The sequence below is a fragment of the Cyanistes caeruleus genome, chromosome 12, assembly GCF_971803275.1.
Source record: "Cyanistes caeruleus chromosome 12, bCyaCae1.hap1.1, whole genome shotgun sequence".
In the NCBI taxonomy this organism is placed as follows: Eukaryota; Metazoa; Chordata; class Aves; order Passeriformes; family Paridae; genus Cyanistes; species Cyanistes caeruleus.
In genome coordinates this window covers 1,463,315-1,475,456 of record NC_141712.1, presented here as the reverse complement: position 1 = coordinate 1,475,456, position 12,142 = coordinate 1,463,315, and the positions used below count along the sequence as shown (strand labels likewise).

Sequence of the window (12,142 nt, the reverse complement as noted above, 5' to 3'; positions counted from 1 at the left end):
CCCACAAAGCTGAGGTGAATTGGGTGTGAACCCCAGGAATTTTCCTTTACTTGATCCACATTCACTTTCAGTGTTTGCTGTGTCATAGTTGCAACCTCCCACAGCCAGTGGAAACACCTCATTTGTTTTTGTGCTTTGAATCCTAAAACATATTGATTTTTATCATTCAGATATCAATTAAACTCTGTCTCTGCACCTACCAACAATTAAAGCAAATCACTTGACAGATACAGTTAATATCTGCTGGAGGAATTTAATAAATCCTTTCTAAAAAAAATAGTCATGTACTTTTACTTTATATATACTTATCTATCTTGCTTTTAAATTTGTTCTAACAAAAGAGAGAAGAAAATGTTTTAGAGTTTTGTTGGGAGAAAAAATAAAGGGTAAAGAATGGTGGGCATAATTACTGAGACCAGCCTGCACCAGTGTCCCTGAAAAATAAAAGATGAAAACAAAAACCATAAAGCAAATAAAACCTTAGAGCACAAACCAGGTATTTAATAAAACCATGTTGACATTAAACATCAGCAGTTATGGTGCAGTCTAAACAGAGAAAATGAATAGAATGTTCAGGGCAGGGTTGTTTTATTTCCTGGTGGGATCAGGGATTCTGTGAGAGAGGGAATTGCCAGTTTTACTCTGGGCTGTTTCCACTGGAGTTTCCTCTGAGCTGCCTCCAGAGCCTGGTGCTCCAGATTTACACCCACAATTAAGGGCAGGTGGAATTTATAGCTGTTTGATTAGGCTGTTGCAAATGTTTAGCTTTGGGCTGGTTTAATGAGCTGGCTCAGGTTATGAATCAACTGTGCCATTCATCACAGGGGCAAAACTTTGGGATGTGTCTGGCAAGTGCAAAATGTGTGTTTGCAAGGTCACACCGTGACTATATAACCCAGGAATTCAAATTTAATGAAGAGTGATGCTTTCCTGGCTTAAATCCTTGCAATGGAAGGAGCCTTTTGCTCAGTTAAATAGAAGAAGACAGTATGATGTATCTCTAGGTAATGCTGAATTTCTCCATTTTAAATGTTTGTTAGAAGATGCATTGAAAGAAAATCAGGAGTGTTTGTATTCCCAGTCTCACACAGAGGGGCAGGGAGGTCTGGGGTCCCACAGGCAGCTCATGGTGATAAAGTCATGTCCAGGGTATTACAGCCGGGAATATTACAGACAAGAGTAGCCCAGAAACTCTACAGGAAATTAATCCAGCAAATATATCCTTTCAGGGTTATCAACATCTGAAATAACATCAAGACTCAGTCCATAATATAATCTATTCAACATTTGTTTCTTTCAGGCTTACAAGGAGCATCGTGTCCCAGAGGAATGCTCTGCATAATGAAAGACCTGCCTGGTGAGAGATATTGGATGGGCAGGTGAGAGACAAACTACATTTGGCATAAAAAATGGGAGCAGCAAACTTCCTCTAAATATATCTATAAATTGCCAGGCATGATCCATCAGCTGAGGGGACTGGAATTTTTGGTGGTAATGAAATCTTGCAGAGTCATACATTTCCCAAACTCTACTGGCTGATGACTGAAAGCTTTTACAAAAGAGTCAAAGTGAGCCCTTGCTGTAGCTCCAAGATATTCTGCCTTTCAAAGAGATGTTCCAGGCTTCTTCATAAGGTTCCTAATCTCCCTCCCACCCTAAAAAAGGACAAAACATATTCCTTGTGTCAGGAGAGAGCTCTGGGAAGGCTGCATCAGACACTGAATGACTGAGAGCACTCTGGGCCACAGTGGCCACCAAAGCAGGGAAATAACTCTTTGGTATTTAAGCCTGCTGAAATGCAATTCTTCCTGCCTGGGTATCACTGTGATGTATTCCCTGCAGAATTCTGAACAGAGCAACTGGATCCTGGCAGGAAATCTGTAATGTCTGTAATACAAAACAGTATTTTTACCAGGTTTTGAGACTTATTCTTCTGTATGCAAATGATAAAACCAGCAGCAGTATCTTCCTTTTTTTTTTTTTCTCCAGACTGTAATTAAGACTTTTGGTTCCCTATCACAAGGATAAATTGGGGGAAATTAGAAATCACTGTTTAAGACAATATAATGGGGGCAAAAGAAAAAGATAATTCTTTGATGCACTTTAGAGTCTTCAGTTACTCTGATTAGGAAACTCTTCCTTAAAAAGCCCAGAATCAGTTTGCTTCAGACAAGAGAAGTTCCCTGGAGGTTCATTGCTCCACTGCCACCAATCTGCAGTAACAGGAAACTTCTGTGATGAACTCATAAAATTGTCTGAACAAACCATTTTGAGTGGTGACATTTTTGTTTTTTGAGGGAGCACAAGCTCAGCATGGGGAGTGCAATTGGATTTTGGAGGGGCCGATGGAAAATGACCTGACAGTAAAATCTGGAAGGTTTAATCATGACAAAACCCACTGATTTCTACCTTATACATTCTTTCCAAAAATAATTGCAATTTGTGTTTGGGAAGTCCCCCAGTGGTGGTGGTAGTGCTGCAAAGCACCTGAGTTAATCCATGACAGCACTGAAGTTCAGGGGGCTCCCACCTGTCCAGGCACAGTCAGAATATTTATGGGACAGACATTAAGAAATGTTTACAGCCCACTGGCTACTTCACATGCACATCTTTTTGTGGTCAAAGTCATGAAAATATGGAAACTACTCTGATTCTTTGTGACTTTGATTTTATAGAAGTCCATCTAATGAGTTTTAGCCACCTCATGATGTGTTCTCCTGACATAATAAGTAAATATTTTTAATTAGCTACTAGGACTAAATATTTTTTATCGTGGACAATTGAGATTGAGGCTTATTTAGTTCACCATTAAGTTGGAAAATCATTTTTCCTTAGAGCAATTAATTCTCTGCATCTGTGAAATTGGATTAATGCAATGGTTTTATTGACTCTAGAAGTAAATCCTTGTTTGAGATGCTCCTTTAAATACAAGTCAGGCTGTGCCCAGATTGGAGTTCTCATGTTTGGGGCAACTGAATTTGCCAGAATTGATGATAAAAGTTGGTTAGTTAGTGAAATTGAGCTAGATGAATTTTTAGGTGAGGTGCTAAAAGCTGCAGGTTAAATTCTGCTTTGTGCTGAAGCTTTGTGCTGAATCATTAAGGGTTTATGCTATAAATATGGTGTCTTAATAGCCACTTTTCTCCCTTAACTCACCTGAAAGTTATCGTACATTAAGATGCTGACTTCTGCGAGTACCTTGATACTTCCTGCAGGGGAGATAATGGTAAGTTATTGATGCATTTTGACAGCTTTTCAAACAGGTTGTCTGTGTGAAACAGAACTGTACAAAATGTAGCCTTCCAGACGTGAACATGTAATTTGTCATTGTAGGAACAGTAAAACGAGCATGGAATGTGTCTCAATTTTCTGAGCAGCAAATGAAAAAAAAAATAAAAGAAGAAAAAAATCTGTCTGTGAGACACTTCTTGCTTCTGGCACAAAGGAGTCCTGGGGAGAGCTCTGAGCTCCAGGGCTGAGGGAGTGTGGGGGCAGTGGGAGCAGCTGAGTGTGAGGATGGGGATGGTGACAGCGACAGGCTCCTCTGACCTGCTCCTGGAACAGCTCCTGACCCAGCTGACCTAAGAAGTTATTTCATTTCTTCCTTTCTCATTCTCTCTTTTCCCTTGGCTCCTGCCTTGTGCTGGCTGCCCAGGAGGGGATCCCAGCAGTGGCTGTGTCACACTGCTCCAGTGTCTGCATCCTCCTGCCTTTGTGTCCTTGGCTGAGAATCACCTGTAACAGGAATCCTGTGTGTAAGCAAAAATACTGTCAATATTGAATATTTTAAAACTGAGCCTGGGATATTTTTACCCTTTTTTCAATGCAGGCTATTAGGCCCTTTTTCATACAGGGCAATTTTTTGATACAAGGTCAACACAAAAACTTCTCTAATTGAAACCCCTGGATCTCTTCTTTCAGTGTGACAACCATTGTAAGAACTGCTGAAAGTAGGTCTGAATCTGGCATTTAATATTCTAAGAGGATCACAAGGCTGTGATTATAGGGTTTGGAAGTTGCCACTGACTTTATCAGAACTGATGCTACAGTCCCTAATGAGAAGGGCAAATTACAGGCAGTTAATTTCAGTGTCCACTAGAGCCTTCCAAATATTCTGAGCCCAAGAAGAGACTCTTTTATTCTTCCCATCCTGTATGGCCAGTAGCATCCATTTTATCTCCCACATTAGAAGAACAAGAATTCAATTAATGCCTGTCTTTAACCAACTGGACAGTTCCCAGCCAGTATTTCAGTGTCTGCCTTAATTGTACACTTGACAGTAAATGGGAAAATACCTGTTTTCTTTAATGGCATCAGCAGGGCTCAGTGGCTGCCAAAGGACTCAGCTGTATATTTTACTTTTATGTCCCAAGAAGTGGGTTTAGACTGAACCACCTTCCTGGAAAGAGAGCAAATTCTGAAACAGAAACAGGCTTCCCAAATTTTATTTGATGTCTCTGTGTGTGAGACTGGGTGAAGGCCTGATAGAATCCAGACAGTGAGTGGAACAGAATCCAACCTTGCCCTTCAAAATCCACCTTCCCTGTCCCCACATCTGAATAGTTTAAGAGCTTTGGGCTGGTAGAAGTAAATTGATCTGAATGGATAAAAGTATTTATAGTAATAGGGAAGAGAGTGACTTCCTAGCTGAGGAAGAGAAAGAAGAAAACAGAGGTTTGGAGAGAAAATGGGAAATGTGATGCTTGCATGAATGGTTTGAGAATGTCTGGTGAACTTATTACATGTCTGGTGTTTTTGATTTGTGGCCATGAAGAACAAGGAGGAACAATTGAGTATCTATGGCAGGAGGGAGGAGAGACAATCAGTTAAGGAGAATGTGAGGAAAAAATTAGGGAAAGAACCTTATGGAGTAAAGAAAAGAGAAACCAGAGAAATTATATAGAGATAGGAAGAAAAAGGTGGAAAACGGGAAAGAACTAAAGTGAAGAGCTGGAAATACCCAAGAAGAAGTAAATGATCAATTATCCTGAGGAATAGCAAAGGTAAGGAAGAAATACCAACTTATTTTTGTGGAGTTTTTAAGCCCACATGCACTTGTATCTCTAGTTTATCTTTTAGCTGTTACAGGCAGAAATACTGAGCTCTGAGATTAGTGAAAGTGTAGTTTTAACCTTTTTAAATCTGGATTTGTAGCAGTGGAAACTCTGGCCTCTTGGGTCAGAGCTGATTGTCCTGCCTGTGCCTGGAGTGGGAGCAGCCCTTTGCAGGGTGAGCACCAGGGGAGGATGGGCAATGATCCCATGGGATATTTGTTCAGGCTGGTGGATGCCAGTGGTGATTTGCAGATTGATATGGGATGTAATTCTGTCACCAGGCAGCCCATGACTGTCACAGAAACCTTTTCCCAGATTTTTACTGTATTTAGGACTGTAATTTAGTTCTGCTCCAAGTATACCTGCAGCAGCTTTTCTCAAAGCAGCAGGAAATAGATAAAAAATGCAAATGAAGGCAAATGATGCCGTACCAATCTCCTTAAGGAGTTTGATTCATTGAAACAATGTGTAGCCCCTTTTTTGTCTGGGTACAAGCCCAGTAATTCTGGCTGTTCCAGATGCACTGGGGACAGCAGTGTGTGCTCCTGAGAGCTAACAGCAGTGGTGCCAGGGACATTTTCTGGAGTGGGGAACTCTGGAGTGACAATGGCTGCAAGGCTTCCTTCCACAGTGAACCTTCTGCAATCCTGTGCAGGAGACAGAAGGAGAAGAACTTAAACAGTTCAAATGCTGACAGTTGGCATTGCTGAGAGAATGGATGTAAATGGCATAAAATTAACAGATCAGGTCCTGCCAAGTTTCTCCTTAATTGATGTCATTGTGAGTCCTCAGCAGGCATTGAAACAGCAGGAACAGCCTCCCCGAGGTTCCTGTTTAAACAAGGCAATGCAATTCCTCAATAAATCTGAGAGATGCAATTGGGTTTTTTTCCTGAAATCCTGGCTTGGGAATGTTTTTGGGCTCGATTTTGTTTTGGGTGTCTCAGCTCCCAGTGACCTCAGAGGCAGGTGAGACCCTCAGCCCCTTTGCATTACCAGCTTTGTGTCCTGCACTTCCTCTCCCCCAGGAAGGTGTGCTCACCTCAGGGGATGGAAAAGTGTGTGGGAAAAATGGGAGAGCTGCCTTTGTTATCCCTGCTCAGGTGCTGTGGCACCAGTTCTGTTCAAATGAAGTCAGTGGTGACTTCCAAACCAAATAATACAAACCTGTGCTTCTCTGAGATTATTGAATGCCTGCTCAGGACCTACTTTCAGCAGCTACATCTGAAATAAACATTAATTTATTAGAACATAATCACAGGTTTGGTGAAAAGCTAAATCCTGATCTGCTCTCACACTGGCCTGATGGATACTGAGGCAGCCAGTGGAGTTTATGATGTGACTGAGCTGCAAATTAAAGAGGCTTTAAGAATGAACTGACACAGAGGATGTGTTGTGGCTCATTCTCTGTGGGTGCCTGAATTGTCTTTGGCAGGACTAAATGTAATACCTTTAAATGTCCCACAATGTATTTGGGACTGTGTGGCTCATACAACGGCTTTGAGACTTGAATTTTACTTTCCTCCGGACTTGTTTGACCTCCCTGTCTCAATTTTTCCCTTCTCCAGAATTAGTTAAATAGACATGCTGTAAAACTTAATATTTTTGATTTTTTAAAATCCCTGAGTGAAACATAGAGATCTGTGAAGGTATTGTTTGAGAGCTAAGTGCCTGAGTCTGTTCCTAGTCACTGTTACAGCTATTAACTGCAATAATCAGAACCCCTGGACATGGATTGCTTAGGCAGGGAACTGTAAAATGTGAAGCACCAGTGTACAGTAAACTTTAAAAGAATAATAGAATAAAAAATAGTACCTGTTCATCAAAAGCTACAAAGCATTTTGCTGTATTTTATTTTCTGAAGAAACAATATAGGTGAGAATATGGATTTTGGTTAAATGAAAATATTTAATCTCATGTTGACTCAGTGGGATTTTATTTACTTTTAGGATTTGTATATATAGATTTGAAAAAGAGAAACCAGTGACACAAACCAGCCCTCTCTGTATGAATGTTGAGCATTATTCAAGCAGCAGGGAGGGACAGAAACTGCACTGGATGTTTTCCACCTCCATCACAGCTGCTCATCCCTACCAAGGCAAGCAACAGCAGTGAAGTTGTGGGGCCTTTGCCTGTCAGTTCAAAAGTAAAAAGGTTGTTTCCAGGGCTGGATTACCCTGCAGTGAGATCCTAATGAAAGTTCCAGCCTCACTTGCATGTTTTGAAGATAATCCCATAAACATTTCCTCCAATACAGCCAAGTGCAGTGAATTGCTTTGATTTATCTCCCCTAAAATAGGTGTGTAATCATTTCTTATAAACACGAATGACACAAGGCAAAGTCCCCATTGAAACAGAGCATTTTAGTGCTTTTATCTCTATTTATATATATTTATCTATAATATAGATTATTTATCTCTATTTATCTATTATTTATCTATATATTTATATTATTATTTATCTATTTATCTCTTATTTCTGCCTAGAAAGGATTGGAAATCAAATCTGTCAGGAAAGGTGTTAACTGTTTAACTCCTGAAGCCCTCCCACTGAAGGATGCTGTGGTACCACTTGAATTTACATTGCAATGGGAGCTATAAAGAACAGAGCAGTTCCTTTTCTCTTGTAGCACAAAGGTTGTGTTGTGTGTTCCCCATTCACACACTAAAGGAGGATATTTATCATTTCTCATCCTATTCCAGGAATTAGGATCAAAGGGCACATGAAGATCTGGAGTCAGTACTGTAATTCTTTCTTTTGATCCAAATAAACTTCAGATGAAGTCCATGGAGAAATTCCTTACTCTCCTCCAGCTGTGCCATGTGAGAGGGAGAAGGAGGCCACTTCAAACCCCCAGCAATGGGCACAATGTTCTCCAGAGAAGCAGGGGCCAGCACAGGCTCTGCCAGCCTGTGAATCCCCCTGAAGCATCACACAGGACACGACAAGGCACTGGCCTCATTTGCTTCAGGGTTCTCTGAAATCTGTGTTCATCTTGTGCTTGTGAATTGGGATTTGTACTTATGGTACTTCGTATTTTTGCATGGAAAATGAATAATCTCAGGAAAGGCTTTTCACAGCCCAGGAAAGGTGACAGCTACAAACAGCAGGAATTGAAGGTGATCACCTCACCTTCCCTCTGAGAGACACAATTAGATACACTTTTTAAAAATGCAGATGCCTATCACTTTGCATACCGAGTTTTGTTCTATTATAGCTGAGTGTGAAAGATCTGGGAATGGTGAGGGACTCACACTTAAGAATTTTGCAATTTAAGTCGAGGTCTCTCAAACTTTTTGATGATATCCAGTACCTTTCTTTTATGGTGAAAATGTTAATGCTGCAATTATTGAGAAAGACAAAGCTGGGACCTGTAAAACAAAACAATAACAGTCTTGTAAACAAGTGTCTGTATGATTGCTCTTGACATTTTAATTTACCTCTTGTTAAAAGTCCATTTCCTTGACCTGAAGAGCCTAAATTTGAATGAATTTGAGCATCTCACAGCAGCAAGGTTGCTAAAACTACTTCTAAAATGGCATAAATAATACTGACCAAGAGGAGGTATTTAATATATAATCATCTTCAAATAACAATCTGTTGTTTTTCAGTTAAAATCCTTCCAGAACATGTTTCTAAGCACACCTCTGTCTGTGGGTTCTCTTCATTGTTGATTTGCTGTGGTCACTTAGCACAAAGTTGCTCTCAGCCTGTTTTTGCTGGCTGTGTGAAGCCCTGCAGAAGGCTTTGTTAGCCAGCCCAGCAGCTGGGAAATGCTCCTGGTACTGCTTTCAATTTGTCCTGATTTCCAGAGAGGGCTGGGAGAGCTGTGCACTGGGGGAGAGCTCTCAGATACAGTCGGGGGAGTGAATATGCATGAAGTGAAAAGCAGCACAGTAATGGCCCTGCAGCCTCCAAGTCTCTATCAGATGGTCACAGAAGAGAAGCAGAAATAATTCACACCTCCAATGCCAGGGTTTCACATGGAAGCATCAGACAGGCTCTCTGCTGCTCCTAGGATGCCTCTGCACTTGGGTAATACTTCAATTATCATGTAAATTTTAGAGTAAGCAAATACAAAGTCCCAACATGTGTTTGACTTGCAGAAGATAAGCTTAATTTAACAGTGCTTTGCTCCTGTAGGTGGGAAGATGCATTGTGATGGTAATTATGCTGCATCTTCTCTCACCAGCTCAACTTCCTTGAGACTTCTGCCAGCTCCCTCTTCCATCTTGCAGAGCTCACCCAGAAGCTGTGTGATCACTTTTAATTGCTGTGTGGCAGTGGAGGAGCTTGGTTAATTGTGTGCTGTAAAAGCTGAAGGACAGGGAAGTGTCTGTGTTGCAGTTGTTCTCTCAGCACATGAACCTGTACCAGTTGTCTGTGATTCATTTTGAATCGATAGTTCTTTAAATGTACAGCAGAAAGTGTGATTTAAAGTCAAATTCATCTAGATACATTTAACAGTGTTTTAAAAAATTTATTACCAGCTGAACTGGTAGCAAAATGGCCATGCTGCTTATGATTTGGCTGGTATCCTGACTTTCTTGCTTTCCAGATTATTTTTGGATAGTTTGGCAAATCTGTACTTTCAGGCAGTTCAGCACATCTCCTCGTAATACAACATAAATTGAGCAGTAAAAACTAATGGACTGGAATACATCAGGGCTTTAAAGACTTATGGCCAATTCTATATATTTTGTGCAGTGAAAGAGGCTCTCGACTTCAGGTCTGTCATAGGAAAACTCGACCTGAAGTTGAAAAACTATCCAAGCTTTCCTGTAATGGCAGTCTGTCTGCTCTGGGGAATGGCCTGGCTCCTCTTGAAATGCAGTACTTACACAGAAATTGTGATTTAATCCCCTCTTTTTGGGGCTGACGTTGCTGCTCTTGCTGAACACTGAGGAAGAGAGAAAGGAAAAGGTGTGAGCTGAGTGAGCAATTCAGCAGAGGAGGACAAGTGGCAGGGAGACTTTGCCAAGTTGCTCAAGTGGTCAGCAAGTGCTTCTGAGGCTGACTTTGAGGCACCTTTGTGGGCAGGAGCCAGACTTTCTGGAGGCAGCAGATGTCCCCTTCTTTCCTACACTCCAGTGCTTGTTAAAAGTGGGAATGTGTCAGTTTTAAAGAATGTCATCTCGCTGAGCCATAGCCTGCCCAAATGCCAGGCTGGCTCTGCTCTGCGAGCTGCTCAGCCCTGCTTTGGTGGCAGCATTTCCTCAGGGTGGGACCCTCTGGAGCTGGTGCCACTGTCACTGTCAGCACACCCACCTGCCCCAGCCCTGCACCCTGTAAACCCTCTGGGCACAGCAAACCTTTCATATCCCAACCCAGCACCATCCCATCACACATCACTCCATTCCCTTGTCTCAGAACCTGGGGTGGATCAGCGTGTGGGACTGAACAGCTTCGTCTGGGGATGATCTCACCTCCCTTCCTTGGACCTTTTCCTAATGCCTTTGCTACAAGACCCATCTCGACTGTTTTCTTCCCAGCCTTTTGCTCCACATTTTATTGTCAGCAGTCCCAGCCATCTGCACCCCAAGGGAAGGGAGTCAGCTTGATGTCAGTTATGTGGAAAATTGAGGAAAAAAGAGATGGCCCCTGACTTGAATAAAATGCCATCAGTTCTACAAGATCTAAGTCTGCTGTCACAGTTACAAAGGAATTTTTATTTTGTTGGAGACAAGAATGGCTTTTTGGGGGGGAGGAGGAGGTTTTTGGTTGTTTGTTTTTGGGTTTATGCTGTTTTGCTGGGTTTTTTGATTTTTTGGCGCTTTTTTGTTTTAACCTAAGTAGTTTCCAGCAGTGCCAAAGACATTAAATATATAGCGATAATACTAAATTTTTAATATTAATTAATTAAACATACATTATGTTCCTACAAGCATAATAGAAATTTATCTGTGACTTACTACTGATCATTTGTTTGTACATTGACTTGATACAGCCATCTGAATATTTCACAAGTGTAAATGAATTCAGGCTTGCTGCTTACTTTTTAGACAAATAATAATATAATTCTTTTTAAAGAATAAAGTATCTTGCCACTACTGTTTAATACATATTTTTTAAGTACTAGGGCTGCTGGAGGCAGATTTCTGTTACATTTGTGTCTGAGCTTAGTGACATTTTTGGTCAGATTATCATAGTATCGTGGCATGTTTTGGGTTGGAAGGGGCCATAAATCTCATCCCATTCCACCCCTGCCATGGCAGGGACACCTCCCACTGTCCCAGGCTGCTCCAGCCCCAATGTCCAAGCTGGCCTTGGGCACTGCCAGGGATCCAGGGGCAGCCCCAGCTGCTCTGGGCACCCTGTGCCAGGGCCTGCCCACCCTGCCAGGGAACAATTCCTGCCCAATATCCCATCCAGCCCTGCCCTCTGGCACTGGGAGCCATTCCCTGTGTCCTGTCCCTCCATCCCTTGGCAATTGTCTCTCTCCATCTTTCCTGCAGCTCCTTCAGGCCCTGCAAGGCCACCCTGAGCTCAGCCCAAAGCTTCTCCTCTCCAGGCTGAACCATCCCAGCTGTGGCAGCCTTTCCTCCCAGCAGAGCTGCTCCATCCCTCTGCTCATCCTGGAGCCTCCTCTGGGCTCTCTGCAGCAGCTCCAGCTCCTTGCTGTGCTGGGCCCAGGCTGGGGCAGCTCTGCAGGTGGGGTCTCACCTGAGGGCCAGAGGGGCACAATCCCCTCCCCTGCTGCCCTCGCTGGGGTTTCAGGGCTGGGGCAGGAGCAGCTTTCACCTCCAGCCCTCACCCTTCAGATCCCTTCCCGAGGCCAGCCGGGAGTCAGGGATGTCACAGCGAGGACTGGCAGGTGGTGGCACCGTGTTTGTCACCCTAGAGCCAGCCCATGGCTGCCTTGGGCTCTGTCTGACCTCTCCCTGCCAGCAGCTCACATACAGAGAGGGAAAAACGCAGAAATTCTTGCTCAAAATGCATTTATGTTCTTTAGTCACACTTGGTCAGATGGGCTCCTCAGCTCTGTAAAATTACTGACTGCAGACAACATCCACACTGCAAAGCACAAATGGAACAGTTACAGGTTCAATGTGATCTAAAAACACACAGAAGACACCTGCAAAGGGCAAT

At 42.5% G+C, this 12,142-nt stretch overlaps 1 long non-coding RNA gene across 1 annotated transcript; it reads left to right on the top strand.

Annotated features, from left to right (window-relative positions):
- The first annotated feature begins 738 nt into the window (after positions 1–738).
- LOC147650781 (uncharacterized) lies at positions 739–11,111 on the top strand. Its single transcript, XR_015275336.1, has 3 exons — positions 739–1,004; positions 1,301–1,379; positions 7,756–11,111. It is a non-coding gene; the product is annotated as an uncharacterized LOC147650781 (long non-coding RNA).
- Positions 11,112–12,142: the final 1,031 nt, after the last annotated feature.